We start from the raw sequence: 17,999 nt of genomic DNA on the forward strand, positions 1-17,999 counted from the left end.
AGTCCGTGGGGTCGCTAAGTCAGACACGACTGAGCGACTTCACTTTCACTTTTCACTTTCATGCATTGGAGAAGGAAATGGCAACCCACTCCAGTGTTCTTGCCTGGAGGATCCCAGGGGCATGGGGAGCCTGGTGGGCTGCCACCTATGGGGTCACAAAGAGTCGGACACGACTGAACTGACTTCGCAATAGCAATAAAAGGAGAAGGCGATGGCAACCCACTCCAGTACTCTTGCCTGGCAAATTCCATGGGCAGAGGAACCTGGTGGGCTGTAGTCCATGGGGTCGCTAGGAGTCAGACACGACTGAGCGACTTCATTTTCACTTTTTATGCATTGGAGAAGGAAATGGCAACCCACTCCAATATTCTTGCCTGGAGGATCCCAGGGACAGGGGAGCCTGGTGGGCTGCCATCTATGGGGTTGCACAGAGTTGGACATGACTGAAGCAACTTAGCAGCAGCAGCAGCAATAAAAAATGTGGTCTTTATTATGTAATTAGGGTCCAAATTCCTTGAGGGCAAGAATTGCATTCTTTTTTTTTTTTTTTAGTTTTGTGCCACAGAAGGGTAACTGGCATATAGTAGGTACTCAAAAAATATTTATAGTATTTCACTGAATCATGATTTCTAAAAGAAAGCCAAATCACAATTTAGAGTTGTAAGAATTTTGTTCCATTGATTTGTTTCAGTATTTCCTGATTCAATCCCACCCCCCTGTGATTCATTACCCTCAGGGTTGATTTACAATGGAAAGCTTGTTCTGGGTGGCTCTGTCTACTTATACACATTTATTTGTAATATATTTTATTTGTATATTTTAAGCATTTTATTTATATAAATTTATATATTAATTCATATTTATTTATATTGCATTTTTAATATAAAGTATAAATGAAGCAGTGCCAATCAAAAAGGAAGTCTGTCTTAGGAGGATATTATGGTGGAAATAATTTCTAGTTTCTCAAGAAGCCTAGCAGAGTATGCAACAATTACATGTGAGCTGAATTAGTTTTAATTTTACTTATTTAGCTTTTGGCTGTGCTGGGTTTTCACTGCTGCACAGGCTTTCCTCTGGTTGCAGGAAGCAGGGGCTACTCTTTAGTTATGGTACATGGGCTTCTAACTATGGTGGCTCAGCTGGTAAAGCATCCTCCTGCAATGCGGGAGACCCGGGTTTGATCCCTAGGTTGGGAAGATCCCCCAGGGAAGGGAATGACAACCCACTCCAGCATTCTGGCCTGGAGAATTCCACGGACTGTATAGTCCATGGGGTCACAAAGAGGAGGACACGACTGAGCCCCTTTCACTTGCACTCTTGCTGCAGAGCAGAGGCTCCCGCACGCACAGCCTTCAGTAGTCGTAGCACACGGGCTTAGCAGTTGCGACCCTCGGGCTCTAGAGCACAGGCTCAGTGGCTGTGGCGCGTGGGTTTTGCCTGCGGCACGTGGGATCTTCTCAGGTCAGGGATGGAACCCATGTCTCCTGCATTGGCAGGTGGATTGTTATCCACCGAGTCACGAGGGAAGGCCTGAACTTGTTCTAAATCTTTAAGACCATACTGCTGGGTCTCCAGACTTTGGCTTTATTTCAAAATTCTGTAAAATATACAAATAAAATAAAGTGTCCTAGCCTTAACGATTTGGCTTAGATTTTGTACATATCTATTAGTTTTTTATAGATTTATTATTATTATATTTTATGCCATTTTTAAATAACATTTTGGTATCACAGTTAATTTGATAATTTAACAATTCTTACAAGGTGAGTTATTTTACTTGAGCATTTATCTTCTCATATTTTTATATTCTTGAACTGATTATAACTATTATATGTTATATAAATACATTACACTATAATTATGTTGAATCTATGTGACTATAGCATTTTGTCATAAAGTATTTACAAATTAAGTCACTTGTGATATCTTAAATAATGATATTATATGTGATATACGTGCACAAGTGTATGTAATACATGAGTATATTCAACTTTAACAATTTAATCTGTGAGAACTAATGACATGGGCATTGTTATAAAACTTTGAATATGGGATTTCATTGACAAAGAATACTTAACTAAAATTAAAGTATATGGAAAAACTATAACATTTGCCTGATACTTCAGAGATAGAGAAGGCTAGTTCATTTTTGATTCTGTGCTGATAGTAGCTAATAGCTTTGAGTCTAGGTTTGAATTGTTGAAAAGTGAAAGGAATGTATCAGGTGTTTCAACACACATATTTTCACCTGTAAGCAACACAAATTTCTGAAAAAGGCAAGTCTTAATTTGTCTTCAAATTAATTCATCCATCAATACATTTATCAATGCCAACTATGTATTCAATAGAATTCGTTATGGTAGGCAGAAAGGAAAACACAAAAATAAATGGCATATTACCTGTCCTTACAGAGCTAATAGTTAATTTGGGGAAAAGAAGTTCAAGTATGTACTTTTTTGTTCTGTTTTACACTACCATGTAGAATGTGTTGATGGCTATAATTAAGGTTAAAACACAAACCTTAACTCAAGAGACTTATGGTATAGTAGTAAAGACAAAGCAAGCATATAAACATATTTAGTGATGGAGTATGGCATTTATTATTAAAAAGATCTAAATAAAGTGCTATGGAATTTGAAAAGAAAAGTGAACATGTGTAATATCAGTGGTTTCATTGACCAGGTGGCCTTTCAAATAAAGTTTGACAGACATGAAATACCAACAGCTTTCTAGTTACATTCAATTTTTGTAAGACACCTAGGAGAGTTTGACAGTCTATCAATTTCTCTTAATAATTATAATTCCAGATAGCTCAGGGGAGAAGTCATGACAGAATGTGCTATGGGTGTCTGTGTGTGAGACATGGAGAAATGTGACATTATAGGATATTGATAGATGTCTACTTTTTTTGAGCAAAGACTCGAACATGACTGAGCATGCACACACAAACACACACAAACTCAACATGTCTACAGTTATACTCTTGATCTTCCCTTTAGTCCTGGTGGTGGTGGTTCAGTAGTTAAGTCATGTTGATTCTTTGTGACCCCATGGACTATAGCCCACCAGGCTCCTCTGTCCATGGGATTTTCCAGGCAAGAATACTGGAATGGGTTGCCTTTTTGCTAAGCATCTTCTTTCTGGTATATTGTAATTTTTGGCTGGGGAGGACCAGCCAAAATGGGCTGTACTGAAGAAAATAAAAATTTATAGGCCCAAGATAGTCAGAAAAAAGGCACAGAGCCTCCAGTCTCTCACCATGTCATGAAGAGGTGAGCTAAATAAAAATTTACAGGGCCAAGATAGTCAGAAAAAAGGCACAGAGCCTCCAGTCTCTCACCATGTCATGAAGAGGTGAGCTAAATAAAAATTTACAGGGCCAAGATAGTCAGAAAAAAGGCACAGAGCCTCCAGTCTCTCACCATGTCATGAAGAGGTGAGCTAAATGCCAGAGTGTAGTGGGTCTCAGTAAAGAGAACATACGCCTGACAATTCCTCTCTTTATATGGTAGACAAGAAGGAACTGTCTTGTCAGTGGGGGCTACACAAGCTGCAGAGCAATAGGCCATTTGGATTTGGGGTGCCATTGGTTCACAGGAGTTGTCTAGGATGGTCAGCTGCCCAAGGAATGTTACCGACAGCAGTCTCATGAGAACCTTGTTTGAGTGCAGCCCCCTATCTTCTAAGAGAAGGGGGAGCCCTCAGCCCCAGCTAGCTCATTCCCCATGCAACCCTCAGACATGTCCAACTCTTTTGTGACCGCATCAACTACAGCTGCCAGGCTCCTTTGTCCATGGAATTCTCCAGGCAAGAATACTGGAGTGAGTTGTCATTCCCTTCTCCAGGAGATCTTCCCAACCCAGGGATTGAACCTGAGTTTCCTGCATTGCAGGCAAATACCTTACTGTCTGAGCTACACCAGAGAAGCCCTCCAGACAACCCAGAATGAACTATTAAGGTCATAATCTGACAGTTCTGCTCATTTTGTGCAGGGGCTACTGCAGTGGCCTAGACTGGGTGTTGGCAAACATTTTCTGCAAAGGGCCAAATAGAAAAGAATTTTGGCTTTGTTAAGCTGTATGGTTTCTGTCACAACTAAATAATTCTGCTCTTATAGCAGCCAAAGACAGTATGTAGACAGTATGTAAACAAATGAGTGTATCTGTGTTCAATGAAACTGCATTTACAAAATTAGGAGGTGGGCCAGGTTTAGCCCATGGGCTGGAGTTCTCTGATCTATGCTCCAGGAAGAGATTATGCCTTTTTGTGTCCGTGAAGTTTGGTGCGGTCACATGACATTGCTTTGGTCAATGGGGTATGAGAAGAAATGACATGCGCCACTTCCAACTTTAAGTATTTAAGAGCTATTGTAAAATTTATTGCATTCCTTTCCATCTTACCAAAGAAATCCCTGTTTCAGATGGTGGAGGAGTCATCAAGTTAGTTTCCTGTGTGAATATGTCATGGAACAGAGCTGCTGTTTCACCGGGAATGGACATGTGGTGTAAACGAGAACTGAATCAATCTTTTAATTTTTTGGAGATGCACTTCACATACCATAAAATTAATTCAGTGGTTTTTAGTAGATTCAGGGTTGTGTAACAGTCACTACAATACACTGTCAGAACATTTTCAATACCTGCAAACAAACTCCATATACATCAGCAGTTATTTCCTGTTTCCACTTGCCTGAATCCCTACCTCCAACTCCAGGTGACCAATAACCTATTTTCTATCTTAGACCTCTGTTCCATACATCATTAATAAATGGAAAATGCTTGTTTTTGAAGCATAAGTCACCTGATAGGTTCATTGGTCTTCTTCTAGTGTTATCTTTATAAATGGCACCCATCACCACAAAAATCAGAAACAGAGAAGTTACTCATGATACTACTTAACCTCATTCCCCAGTCCAGCTAAAGTATAGCTCCTATGAACTGTATTTTCTGGATATTTCTTGAATTTGTCTATTTCTCTCCCTCTCCACTGCTACCACTACAGTTCAAGATACTGCCTTCACTTTCTTGTACTTTTGCTAGTGTTTTAAAATTCGTGACAGATATTAAACTTCAGGATTTAGAATAAGAAATCAGGATTCTTGGGAATTCTTTGGGAATCTTGAACTCAAAAATTACTCTTTATTTTTCATAACAATTTATGTGTTTTTTGGTAAGGAGGGTGTAATGATATATTTTAGTAATATTTGCATCTACTTAAAAGTAATGAATGGTTATAATAAAGCATGCATCATTGTTCTTTGATTGGACTGTACTAAAAGTTTCAGAGATTTCCTACAAAAAGTAATAATAAATGCATGCTTTATAATTTTTATAAATGTCACAACATATTGTGACAATATCCTACATTTCGATAATACATAAAATTTATCTGTTTGATAAAAGACATTTAGTAACAGAAAACATTAAATAAAGGGAATATTGTTACAAATTAAATGCCAAATAAAAATCATTTAGAAGTTGAAATATGAAATAATTAAGTTATTCTTAAAGTGAAATTTAAAAGTAACAAAAGCATTAATTTCCCTACTAGCCTAGATATTTGTCTCAGGACAAATATTGCAGATGTAGAAAATTTTCTTACATTGTTCACTGGTAGTCAAACTTTTAAGAGTTTTCTCAGAAGAATTTTAAGGTGGGTACTGAGGTACATGTTACTTTATATGACCTAATTTTCTTTAATCAACATTCTGTTGCTTGCTCCAGTTTTGGTTTTGCCATGAAATCCATAATGGTTTTGCTAGTTCAGATTTTAGATTAGTTTCTAATTTTGTACTGAAGTACCTACAACAATATCCTCTTCTCTTTATATAGGCTCTGTTAACGTGCTTACACTGAACTGTAACCCACAGTAAACTTCAAACACTAGAAAACACTAGTGAATAATTTATTGCAAAGTGTTAAAATAACATGACTTTAGACCTCCTAGTAAGCTTAATACTACTACTTGGAATCATGTGTCAAAATTGCCAAGTTAAGGATTTTGCATCAGAAACTTGTTATTTTTTCAGAACATCAAACATAGGATTTGCACGAAGTATACTATATGAATAAATGTGTTAACTGTTTTTATTTGTAAGAACAACTCCCTCTTCTCAGCATACAGGGCCACAGATACATGTTTGCAATGTGACCAGAGCTACAAGCCAAGAATGGTGGATTAGATCTTGACCACGTCTCTCCTGTCTTCCTGACTCAGCTCCTTCCACTCTTGCCTGTCCCTGCCAACATTTCCTGCGCCGGCTTTATCACTTGATGTCAGTGCATTTCTTCAACTCAGCAGTCCCTAGGTGGATGATGGAGCTTTAATTCTATCAGTAGGATTATGTTACCTTTTCCTGTTTTTCTGAACTCTTGACTGATTATTCTTGGGATTCAGAAAATACAAATGTCCTGAGAAATTCCCATATGGACATCCTAACTCTTACAATAGTCTCTCTGTATCCTTTCTACCTCACCTTTCATCCTTTATCATATCAGATTTTCTAAAAACACAAACCTGGTGGGGGCATTCTCATCCTGAAATGTCTTTAGTGGCTTCTCCATTGCTCTTAGGCTAAAAAAAACCCATACCCTTCAAATGGTCTGAATGGCACCTGCAACCCTCTCTGGGCTCTTCTTACACATTCTTTGTTTCACCATCTGTGTTACACTTGAACTACCAAGGGCTCCTTTTAAATCTGTGCTCTTCCCTTAGCAGGACTTCTGCGTGTATTCTTTCCTGCATCTGAAAATCCTTCTCCATGCTCATCCTTCTGATCTCAGTTCAAACAACATTTCTTTAAGTTTTCTCTACCTCAAGCTATGTCTGGTTTCTTTGTTAAGTGTTCTCTAGCTTCTTTCTTACAAAACACTTGGCTCTATTTATAATTAATTCTGCAATCTGTGTGCAGTTATCTGTCAAAGAGCATGCATAGAACATAGAAGGCACTCAGAAGCATATGTTGAATGAATGCTGAATGAGTAAAATCATGGTTCAGGAAGAAGCAGGACAGTATATGTAAACTTTATAGTCTCTGGTGGATCATAGTTTTTTAAAAAAGGTGCCCATAATCACAGTATAATGGAATAGCAGTTATATGCCAAGCACTATGTTAATTTCTGAAATACAAGAGTGGAGAAACCGACAACAAAAATCCCCATCCCCTTGGAGCTTATGTATTCTCACGGGAGGAAACAAGGAGCAGAACGAGTACGGACACATAATGTGCTAGACGGTGGCAGATACTACGGAGCAAAAGAAATGACGCAGGCGGACACATTCTCAGGGCGTGGGATTACACAGCTATAACGGATGTCAAGTAAAGCCTCACTGAAACTGACAAGTGTGCGAAGACCTGACAAAGAAGGACAGAAATAACCAACTATACTTCAATAAAAGCTAAAATAAAAATAGAAAGGGACAAAGAGAGTGAAAGGACTATTAAATTCTGTGATTTCACAGCCAGTCACTTGCTGGAGTGTCAGGAGAGCACGGGTACTCAGTAAGGGAGGCACACTGGATGGGGGACTGTTCAGTTCAGCTGAGTGGCTCAATCGTATCCAACTCTGCGACCCCATGGACTGCAGCACGTCAGGCTTCCCTGTCCATCACCAACTCCCGGAGTTTACTCAAACTCATGTCCATCGCGTTGGTGCTGCCATCCAACCATCTCATCCTCTGTCGTCCCCTTCTCCTCCCGCCTTGAATCTTTCTCAGCATCAGGGTCTTTTCCAATGTGTTGGTTCTTTGCATCAGGTGGCCAAAGTGTTGGAGTTTCAGTTTCAGCATCTGTCCTTCCAGTGAATTTTCAGGACTGATTTCCTTTAGGATGGACTGGTTGGATCTCCTTGCAGTCCAAGGGACTCTCAAGAGTCTTCTCCAACACCACAATTCAAAAGCATCAATTCTTTGCCGCTCAGCTTTCTTTATAGTCCCCAACTCTCACATCCATACATGACTACTGGAAAAACCATAGCTTTGACTAGATGGACCTTTGTTGGCAAAGTAATGTCTCTGCTTTTTAATATGCTGTCCAGGTTGGGCAGCGGGTTTATGGAGAAGGGTCATTCCACAGTAAATATATCTTGTTGCTGTTCAGTTGCTCAGCTATATCTGACTCTTTGAGACTCCATGGACTGCAGCATGCCAGGCTTCCCTGTGCTTCACTATCTCCTGGAGTTTGCTCAAATTCATGTCCATTGAGTAGATGATGGCATCCGACCATCTCATCCTCTGGTGCCCCCTTCTCCTCCTGCTCTCAATCTTTCCCAGCAACAGGGTCCTTTTCAATTGGCCATTAGAACTACTAGGGATGACAATTAACAGATACATATGCAGCCTACCTTTGATCTACAATTACCCCATTTGGTTTGTGTTATTTACCCTCATTTTAAGGAGAAGGAAAGTCAAACATAACATTTTAGTAACTGATCAAATTCACTCAGGAGCGGCTGCGGGGGTAGGGTTGGGGAGGGGGACAGAGTTGGTTATGGACTTTAGGAAAGGCTTACACTTTTTCTTTCAGAGCTGATTTTTTTTCTAAAAAGAATAATATTAAAAGGATAAAACTGTAAACTTGATGCTTGACAACTGAATAAGCACAGTAATTTAGGGATATATAAACATTTCTTGTAGAACAGTCACTGAAAATATGTTGCCAGAGCAAGGCCAGCTTTGGCTGGCAGCAAAACAACAGTACAAGTCATTTAGAAAAGGGCACAGTACCATCAATGCCTTTCTGATATTTAACACTTATTTGACTCCTTCAGGAGAATAGAGCAGTGAGAGAGCTTAGAGTGAATGAAAATGTTTTATTCACAAGCAAATGAAATGTCTTGGGCTTAAAGCCAAAAAAAAAAAAAAAAAAAAATTGTGTTGAATTTTTTCAGATGCCTAAAATTAACTTGCTCCATTTTCTTTCCACCCCCTGTACTCTTCGTCATCTACAAAATGAAAGCTTTTGACCAAATAATCTCTGTTTCTCTCCAGCTCTTAAATTTCATGACTGTATTCAATTTGTTAGGTAAGGGGGAAAAAGAGAGACTGTAAATTTAGTAGAAAAATTCTATCTCATCCAAAAGATAAAATAACATGCCCTTGACTTAGTAATTCTTCACATAAAATAGCTTCCTCATTGTACTTTATCCTTAACATATCAGTAAAAGAGATTAAAAAAAAATTCATTTCAAGCCTGATAGAGATGGAAGGATCATAACTAAGAAAGATAACACATTTACTCTCAGAATTCTAATCCCAGATTGGAAGAATTCTCAAACATATTTTAAAATTAAGAACCAATGAAAATTTCTATATAATGAAAATAATCAAAATTCATCATCTTGAATGATTATTTAATTTGGATATTCTAGTAGTAAGTTTAATGTGTAAATGGCTATTTGTGTTGCAGAATTAAGAGACTGATAATGTCAAAACTATAAGTACATTTCAGAAACATTTTGAGTAGAGGTTTAAAATCATGTAAATATTTTAATAACAATAGGTACTAGTATCTAGGGGCTTCCCTGGTGGCTCAGATGGTAAGGAGTCCGCCAGAAATGCAGGGGACCTGGGTTCAATCCCTGGGTTGGAAAGATCCCCTGGAGAAGGGAAAGGCTACCCACTCCAGTATTCTGGCCTGGAAAATTCTATGGCCTGTATAGTCCATGGGGTCGCAAAGAGTTGGATACGACTGAGCGACTTTCACTTCACTTGGGAAGATCCACTGGAGTAGAGCATGGCAACCCACTCCAGTATTCTTGCTTGGAAAATCCCCATGGACAGAGAAGCCTGGCGAGCTACAGTCTAGGGGGTCACAAAGAGTCGGACATGACTGAGCGACTAAGCGTGCACACACACACACGTACTAGTATCTGGATATGAAAAGACAAAGACAAGCTCATCATGTGACATGCGGAGCCTTGGGGTCTCTCAATTCTTGAGTTGGTCAAAGTATCTTATCCTTTACAGGAGGTAATATAACCCTATTAAGCTACAAAAATTTGAGAGAGGTATGTTCATAGGACTCCATTACTAAAGCAAAGTTAAGTGTGTTATTGATAATATCATCAGGTTAATCAAGAATTATTAGTAATAAGAAAATAGGTACTTTTAACATTCTGATACCACTGAAAACAGATGTATCAGATGCTGCTTCAACAATACAAAATGATTTTAATGTGACAAGTTTTAAAATCTAATTTCACTACATTGCATAAATCAGTTAAGTTCTTTGGGACTTAATTTCTTTATTTGTAAAAGAAGCTTGGGTTGGATGAATCCTTTTGGAGCATGAGAGCACATGATAAAAGTAAATGTTTATTGGACATTAACTGTGTGTCAGGAATTTTTCTAAGTTCATTTACATATGTAAATTCATCTAGTTTGGAAAAAAAAAACAGTATGAAATGTTTACTATTGTCAACTTGGTTTTATAGAGTCAAAAGTAGAGTTTCATTCATTTGCTTAATATATGATATCTACTGACCTGAAGTCAGGTCATCTGGCACCAGAGTTCATAGTCTTAACCACAGTGCAGTACTGCTGGTTTTTCAAATAGCATGTGCTACTAGGCTCTCGCCTCTCTTACTTGAGAACATTATCGTTAGTGGGCAGAATAATCTCTTCCTAAAAAAGTATCTAATTCCTAATCCCTGAAACGATTGGAAATGTTAGCTAATGTTGAAAAAGGGACTTAACGGATATGATGAAGGTTAGGATTTTTAAATGGGCAGATTATCCTGGGTTATCTAGGTGAGCCAATGCAAACTTAGGGTTTTTACAAGAGGGAAGCAAGAGTGTCAGTCAGTAAAAGGGGAGGCCCCACAACTGTCATTACTAGAAGCCCAGGAATGCAGGCTGGGTAGCCTTTAGAAGCTGGAAGAAGGAACAGATTCTCCCCCTGGAGTCTCCAGGATGAATGCAGTACTGTCAACATCTTGAGTTTTAGTTCTCTGAGACTCATTTCAGGCTCTGATGTATGAACTGTGATATAATAGGTGTGTGCTATTTTAAGACACTAAACCTGTGGTAATTTGTCATAGCAGCAATAGGCAACTGGTACAATACCATGGTGAGTTTCTGTTGATGGTCAGTGTGCTTCTCAGGCATGGTGAGTGGCATAAACACCATACACCCATGGACTAGACAATCTCTAAGGTCTGCTTAGTTCTAAGATTATATACATGTGTATGAGACATGTGTAGCTACCTGTGGTAAATCCCTGTCTTAACAGTTAGCCTTTAAAGAATATACAATGAGAAAAGGACAGTCTCTTCATCCAGTGGTGCTGGGAAAGTTGGACAGTCAACATAAATCAATGAAGTTAGAATACACCCTGGTAGAGAATCCACTGGCAATGCAGGAGACCCAGGTTCTATCCCTGGATCAGGAAGATCCCCTGGAGAAGGAAATGGCAACCCACTCCAGTAATCTTGCCTGAAGAATTCCAGGGACAGAGAAGCTTTGCAGACTTCTTAAGTCATACATGACTGAGCCACTAACACTTTCACATCATACACAAAAATAAACTCAACGTGGCTTAAAGATTTAAACACAAGACATGAGACCATAAAACTAGAAGAGATCACAGGCAAAACATTCTCTGACATAACTTGTACCAATGTTTTGTTAGGTGAGTCTTCCAAGGCTATAGAAATAAAAATAAAAACAAATGGGACCTAATCAAACTTATAGGCTTTTACATAACAAAGGAAATCATAAGCAAAATGAAAAGCCTACAGAATGGGAGAAGTATTTGCAAATGATGTGACTGACAAGGGCTAAATTTCCAAAATATTCAAGTAGCTCATACAACTCAACAAGAAAAAAACCAAACAACCCAACTGAAAAATGGGCAGAAGACCTAGCAAACATTGCTCCAAAGAAGAAATACAGATGACCAATCAGCACACGAAAAGATACTCACCATTGCTAATTATTAGAGAAATGCCAATCAAAATTACAATGAGATACCAGTTTACACCAGTCAGAATGCCTATCATTAAAAAGTCTACAAAAAACAAATGCTCAAGAGGGTGTGGAGAAAAGGGAACCCTCTTACACTGTTTGTGGGAATGTAAACTGGTACAGTCACTATATAAAACAGTATGGAGGTTACTCAGAAGACTAAAAATAAGGTTACCATACTATCCAGCAACCCTACTCCTGAGCATATATCCAGAAAAAAATATAGTTCAGAAAGATACATATACCCTTATGTTCATAACAGCATTATTCCCAATAGCCAAGATATGGAAAGAACCTAAATGTCCACAAGTAGATAGATGGATAAAGGAGATGTGACATATATAAACAATGGGACACTACTCAGCCACAAAAAAGCATGGAATAGTGTCCTCTGCAACAACATGGCTGCAACGAGAGAGTATCATGCTGAGTGAAGTAGGTCAGAAAGAGAAAGACAAACTGCATGACACCACCTGTGTGTGTGCGCCACTCAGTCATGTCCAATTCTTGGTGACCCCATGGACTGTTGCCTGCCAGGCTCTTCATCCAAGGGATTCTCCAGGCAAGAATATTGGAGTTGACAGCCATTCCATTCTCCAGGGGGTCTTCCCGAGCCTGGAACTGAACCCGGGCCTCCCGCATTGCAGGCAGATTCTTAACCATCTGAGTCACCAGGGAAGCCCCAATACCACTTACCTGTGGAATCTAAAATATGACACAAATTACCCGATCTAGAAACAGAAACAGAGTCGTGGACATAGAGAAACAGATCTGTGGCTGCCAAGGGGAAGACGGTTGGGGGAGGGATGGGTGGGGCTTGGGGTTAGTAGATGTAAGCCATCGTGTACAGTGATTGCCTTCCCTGATGGCTGGGCAGGTAAAGAATCCACCTGGAGTGCAGGAGACAAGGACCTACTGTACTGCACAGGGAACTAGAGTCAATGTCCTGAGATAAACTATAATGGAAAAGAATATTTTAAAATGAATATATATATATGTATAACGGAATCATTTTGCTGTATAGCAGGCACTAACACCACATTGTAAATCAACTATATTTCAATTAAAAAACACCCCCCAAAACAACTCCCATCCAAAAAAACAGTAAGCTGTTAAGATGGTGCCTTAGTAATGACTTTGATAAAGATAGTAGTAACAGATTCCAACTCTATGTGTGGGTCAATACCAGGAACCTACAATAAAATCAAAGTGATATATAGGTTCAATATTTTTCATATTGCTTCATATATTCACCCAAATTATTTAAAACACTAAATTAATAAATGTTGCTACATAAAGTAACATATTAATGTGTTTCTTTAATTAATTTCTTTATGGGAAAAAGAAATATCTAGTTGAGTTTATTTATGAATAAACTCAATAAAAAAGCTTAATGAACTCTGAATTAGAATCAGATGATTAAATGACAGTCCTAATTCAACATATGAGTGCAGTCAAGAAATCTTTTGCTCTTGTTTTATATACTAACTTTTTTACTCCAAGAAGAGTTAGTCACAAGCTGTAATATTCATAACTCAGTATTTAGATGTTTTGTGTGTGGGAGTATATAAATCTAAGAAGACTGATTGCAACTAGAGCAGCCATATTGGTATCACAGGTAAGGTGAGAGGGATGAAGATGAGCTGATTAAGATCGTTTCAATCTATCCCAATCCTAAGCAAAATCTGAGTCATGCTATTATAAGAAGACTCATTTTAAAACAGAGGATTATGTAAAATTCACAGAAGGAAAATCTATGTGCATAATTCTTCATACAATCATTTGATGAACCTAACATTCCAAAATATCAGAAAATTCAGAGCTGCTCTGAAGACAATATTTAGCTGACACAACTAATTTTGATATTGTTCTATACTCAGGGTACATAGGAAAGGATTTTTCTCAGTTACCTTCAGGGATATCAGAAGCAGGTTCTGAAATGAACTAATTGGCGAACATTTTAAGAGGCACTTTCTCAGGAGCATATAAATTACAGTGTTTTATAATGCTTTACACAACACTGAAATAATTCAGAGCATCATGGCAAGAAGCTAAATCTCAGTGGAGCTTTAAAAAAAATTTTTTTAACATCTAAGGATTTTCAGTCCACGTAGAAAAGTGGATTCTGTTTCCTAAAGAGAATATAATAAGTATGTGAATATCAGAACAGAGTTGCTTGTGTAAGCTCAGCTGGTTTTACCTGGAAGTTATTACTGAATAAATTGAAAATGATTGTATGCATTTTACAAAAACATTGTGTTGCCCTGATGTACCATCTTCCATCAGCTGTGCAGGGTTAAGGAGGTCATCTGGGTTCACAGTTGTTTCCAAAACAGAGATTTATAAAGTACATGTTGCATAATTACAAAGGGGGCAAAAGAATGGGAAAGAGTATGGGTTCTCAAGGATCTATTTACTCAGAAATGACACAAATATATGAGCAAGATGGAGAAAAATAGAACACACAAACAACTACACAGTGATGTAACATGGGCTATGACCAGGAGTGCCGAGGAAAGTAAAAATGAGGAAGGTCAATGTAAGTTTCAGTCAGTGAGGAAAGGCTCCTGGAGGAGACTAGTCTTGATCAAGGAAGTGCAGTTAACTCAGGATTTAGATGCTCTGAGACAATCAGATAGGAGCATTCCATGAAGATAAGGATGAAGAAAATAATGGACAGTTCATTTATTTGTAAAAACAACAACAACAACAACAACAACACACACATGGAATGATGCCTATGTGGCAAAAGCTAATAATACAGTAAATAAAGCAATTAAAAAAAATCACTTCCCTTGTAGTTCACACCCCACAAAAATAAGTAAAACAAATGGTTTGTTAGATAAGTGCTATGGAGAAAATAAAGCAGAAGAGATGACTTGGGACTATTGTGAAGTCACAGTTAGGATAGGTGTCACTTAGACTGATATTTGAGTAAGATCTGAAGGAGGTGAGAGAGTAAATCTTATGGCGAATCTAAGCACAGAGTACTGAGGCAGGGGAGTCAGGCTCTGGTGTAAAACTCTGCCTGGCATGTGGGAGCAAGATTTGGCAGGGTATGTGGCTGAAGCAAAATGACAAAAGTTCTCCACTCTAGCAGATGAGATAGACTGGTGTAGGCTCCTGGGGTCATTTTAAGGCATTTGGCTTTTACTCTGTGCGAGATGAGATAAGGAGTTATTGGAGGGTTAAAATACAAGAAGGGTATGAACTTGTTTCTGTTTGACAGTATTTCTCTGGATGATGTGCAGAGAACAGACTTCAGAGGGCAGGAGTGGAGGGAAACCACCGCTGTGTGGTTCAAGGACCTAGGAGACAGCAAGGGGTGGCTTGGGCCACGGCAGTAGTTGTGAAGTTTATAAAAAGTGGTCAGATTCTGAATGTAGTTTGTAGGCTCTTATTGTTGTTCAGTCACGAAGTCGTGTCGGCCTCTGTGAGACCCCAAGAACTGTAGCATGCCAGGATTGCAGCACACCCACATCTTGCCAACAGATTAAGAATGTAGGAAGGAGGAGGAAGGAAATGAGGGAAGGAGAGGGAGAGAGAATATGAATGAGAACAAGCTCTGAGCAACCAGAAGGATAGAGTTGCCATGAAATGGGGAAGATTGGGAAAAGAGTACATTTGAGGTAGAAGATCCAATGTTCTGTTTAGCGCCAGTTGGGTAGATGATCCTTGTCAGATACTGAACGCAGATGGGTTGTGTATGAGTCTAGAGTTGAGGAGGAATTGCTTGAGGGGTTTGCATGTTGTATTTCAAGACTTGGAGTTGCATGTTTCTAAAGCACGGAGTGGATTAAAAAAAAAAAAAAAAAAGAGCTACAAAGCAAGAACTCTAGGGCTCCAGTGTTATGAGGTTGGAGAGATGAAGAGGAAGGGGTACATGAGGTTGAAAGCAAGGAGCTAGATATAGGAACGAAGAAAAGCAGGAGGGTGTTATGTCCTGCAAGGCCAAAGAAGAAACTGAAGGAGTAAGGAGAGCAATCCACTATGCCCAAGGTCACTGAAAGGTTAAGTAAGATAAAGACTGAGATTTGTTCATTAGATTCAGCTATGTAGAGCTTCCTGGTAGCTGAAAGCCTTGGCAAATTCTGATTATGTTAATGTAGTCATCACTTTCTTATGCCATGTCTCCCTAGGGGTACAATATAGTTTCAGTATCAATTATAAAACAGTTTCCAGCTTCTGGTGGTTTAAAGTTATGACGAGCAATTCTTTGGTATGTTCTCCTTCAAAATATGGGGCTTAATACCCTTCCTCTTGAGTGGGGGGTTACACTTAATGACTTGTTTCTTGCCTACGTGACAGAAGTGAAGGCCTGTGATATATTTAGGATGTTAAATATTGTGGCTTCCTCCTGGACTTCACTGCAATCTCATGAGATACCATGAGTGAGAATCACATAGCTAATTCCATTCCTGAATTTACCATTCACAGAACCTGTGAAATAATGAGTGTTTATTAAGATTTGGGATAACATGTTATGGTGAAATAGGTAACAAACACAGATTTTAGTACCTGGACGTGAGCTGCAATCATAAATGCCCCAAAATGTGAAGTGACTTTGCAACTAAGTCCAGAAGCTAGAAAAAACTTTGAAGAGAATGGTCATGAAAGCTTATGTACCTTAAACAGACAGTTGTAGAAGTTGAGACTGTCAAAGAGGCTCAAAGGAAAGCAAGAACTATCTTTTTGGAAACTGAAAGGAAGGGATCCTTGTTAAGCAGTGTCAGAAAGGTTAGCGACACTGTCACCAACAATAACACGGAAAGTAGAAAATGACTTAATGAATTGAGTGAACAAGCGAAAGTAATTTCTAGAGGGAATGTTGAAGGTGCTATTTGCTTTCTTTCTACTTAGAGTAAAATGTGAGAGGAGAGACATAAATTTATGCAAGGTCTGCCAAACCAAAAGAAGCTAGGGTTTTGGCTTAAAAACTTCCTAGCCTCTCCAGATGGTGAGAGATACTAAAATGAAGAAATAGCTTCTGCACGAATATGAAACCAAGGACTCTGCCAGGTCTGATGTTGAAGCTGAGAATGTGGCTATAAAATCTCTTATTAAGATTTCAGGAGGATCAGTGGTGCTGCCTCAGAATACCATTTAGTCAGAAAAAAGGGCCCTCTGCAGACCCGTATATCTCATAACTCCCCTCAATCAAATAATATGACTTCTAAGAACCTTAAGGGCTTTGTCCCTCAGCAGAAGCCCTAGATAGAGAAGAGTTTATCTCAATTTGTAGGTGTAGATTTATCTAACGAATTGGAGCCCAAAAACATTCACAGGAGACCCACAGATTTTAAAGAATTACATCAGCAGAAATACTGTCAGCTTAGACTGCAACAGAGATAGTGCTAAATAAAAAGAGATCTTGGAACACCTCCCCACCCCCTAATTCAACTGACAGGAATCAGACTTAGAAAGCTACTCAGCTACAAACACATGCTGCCTTTTATTAAAAAGGAAAGACGACTTAGATGGCAAAAACAGTACTTCTCTATGACTCCTGGGGCCAAGAACCATGGAGAACTACTCCCAGGCTTTGAGTCCCAATGAAGAAATTGCTAACCTCTGTTAGACTGGATTTCAGAACGGTATGGACTCTTGGGTGTCTTCCATGTCTCTAGGGGTTATCCTGTGTCTATCCCACAATTGAGGATAGGGCAAAGGGTGGTGCAGTGGTAAAGAATCCACCTGCCAATGCAGGAAATGCAAGCGATGTGGGTTTGATCCCTGGGTTGGGAAGACCCCCTAGAGTAGGAAATGGCAACCCGCTCCGGTATTCTTGCCTGGAAAATCCCATGAACAGAGGAACCTACAGTTCACGGGGTCACAAAGCATCAGACACAGCTGAATGACTGAGCCCAAGGGGAAAGAGTAACAACTTGTTTCTTTAGTTTGCAGGCCTCTAGTCAAAAGGAACTGTACTCAAAGATCTATACTTACAGCATGGTATCTGTGAACCTGCCTTTGTGCCTCAATCTCATTTCTATGACACCATCTTGGACTTTAAGCTAACACTCCATTGGGGTCCT

The sequence above is a fragment of the Budorcas taxicolor genome, chromosome 24 (assembly GCF_023091745.1).
Source record: "Budorcas taxicolor isolate Tak-1 chromosome 24, Takin1.1, whole genome shotgun sequence".
In the NCBI taxonomy this organism is placed as follows: domain Eukaryota; kingdom Metazoa; phylum Chordata; class Mammalia; order Artiodactyla; family Bovidae; genus Budorcas; species Budorcas taxicolor.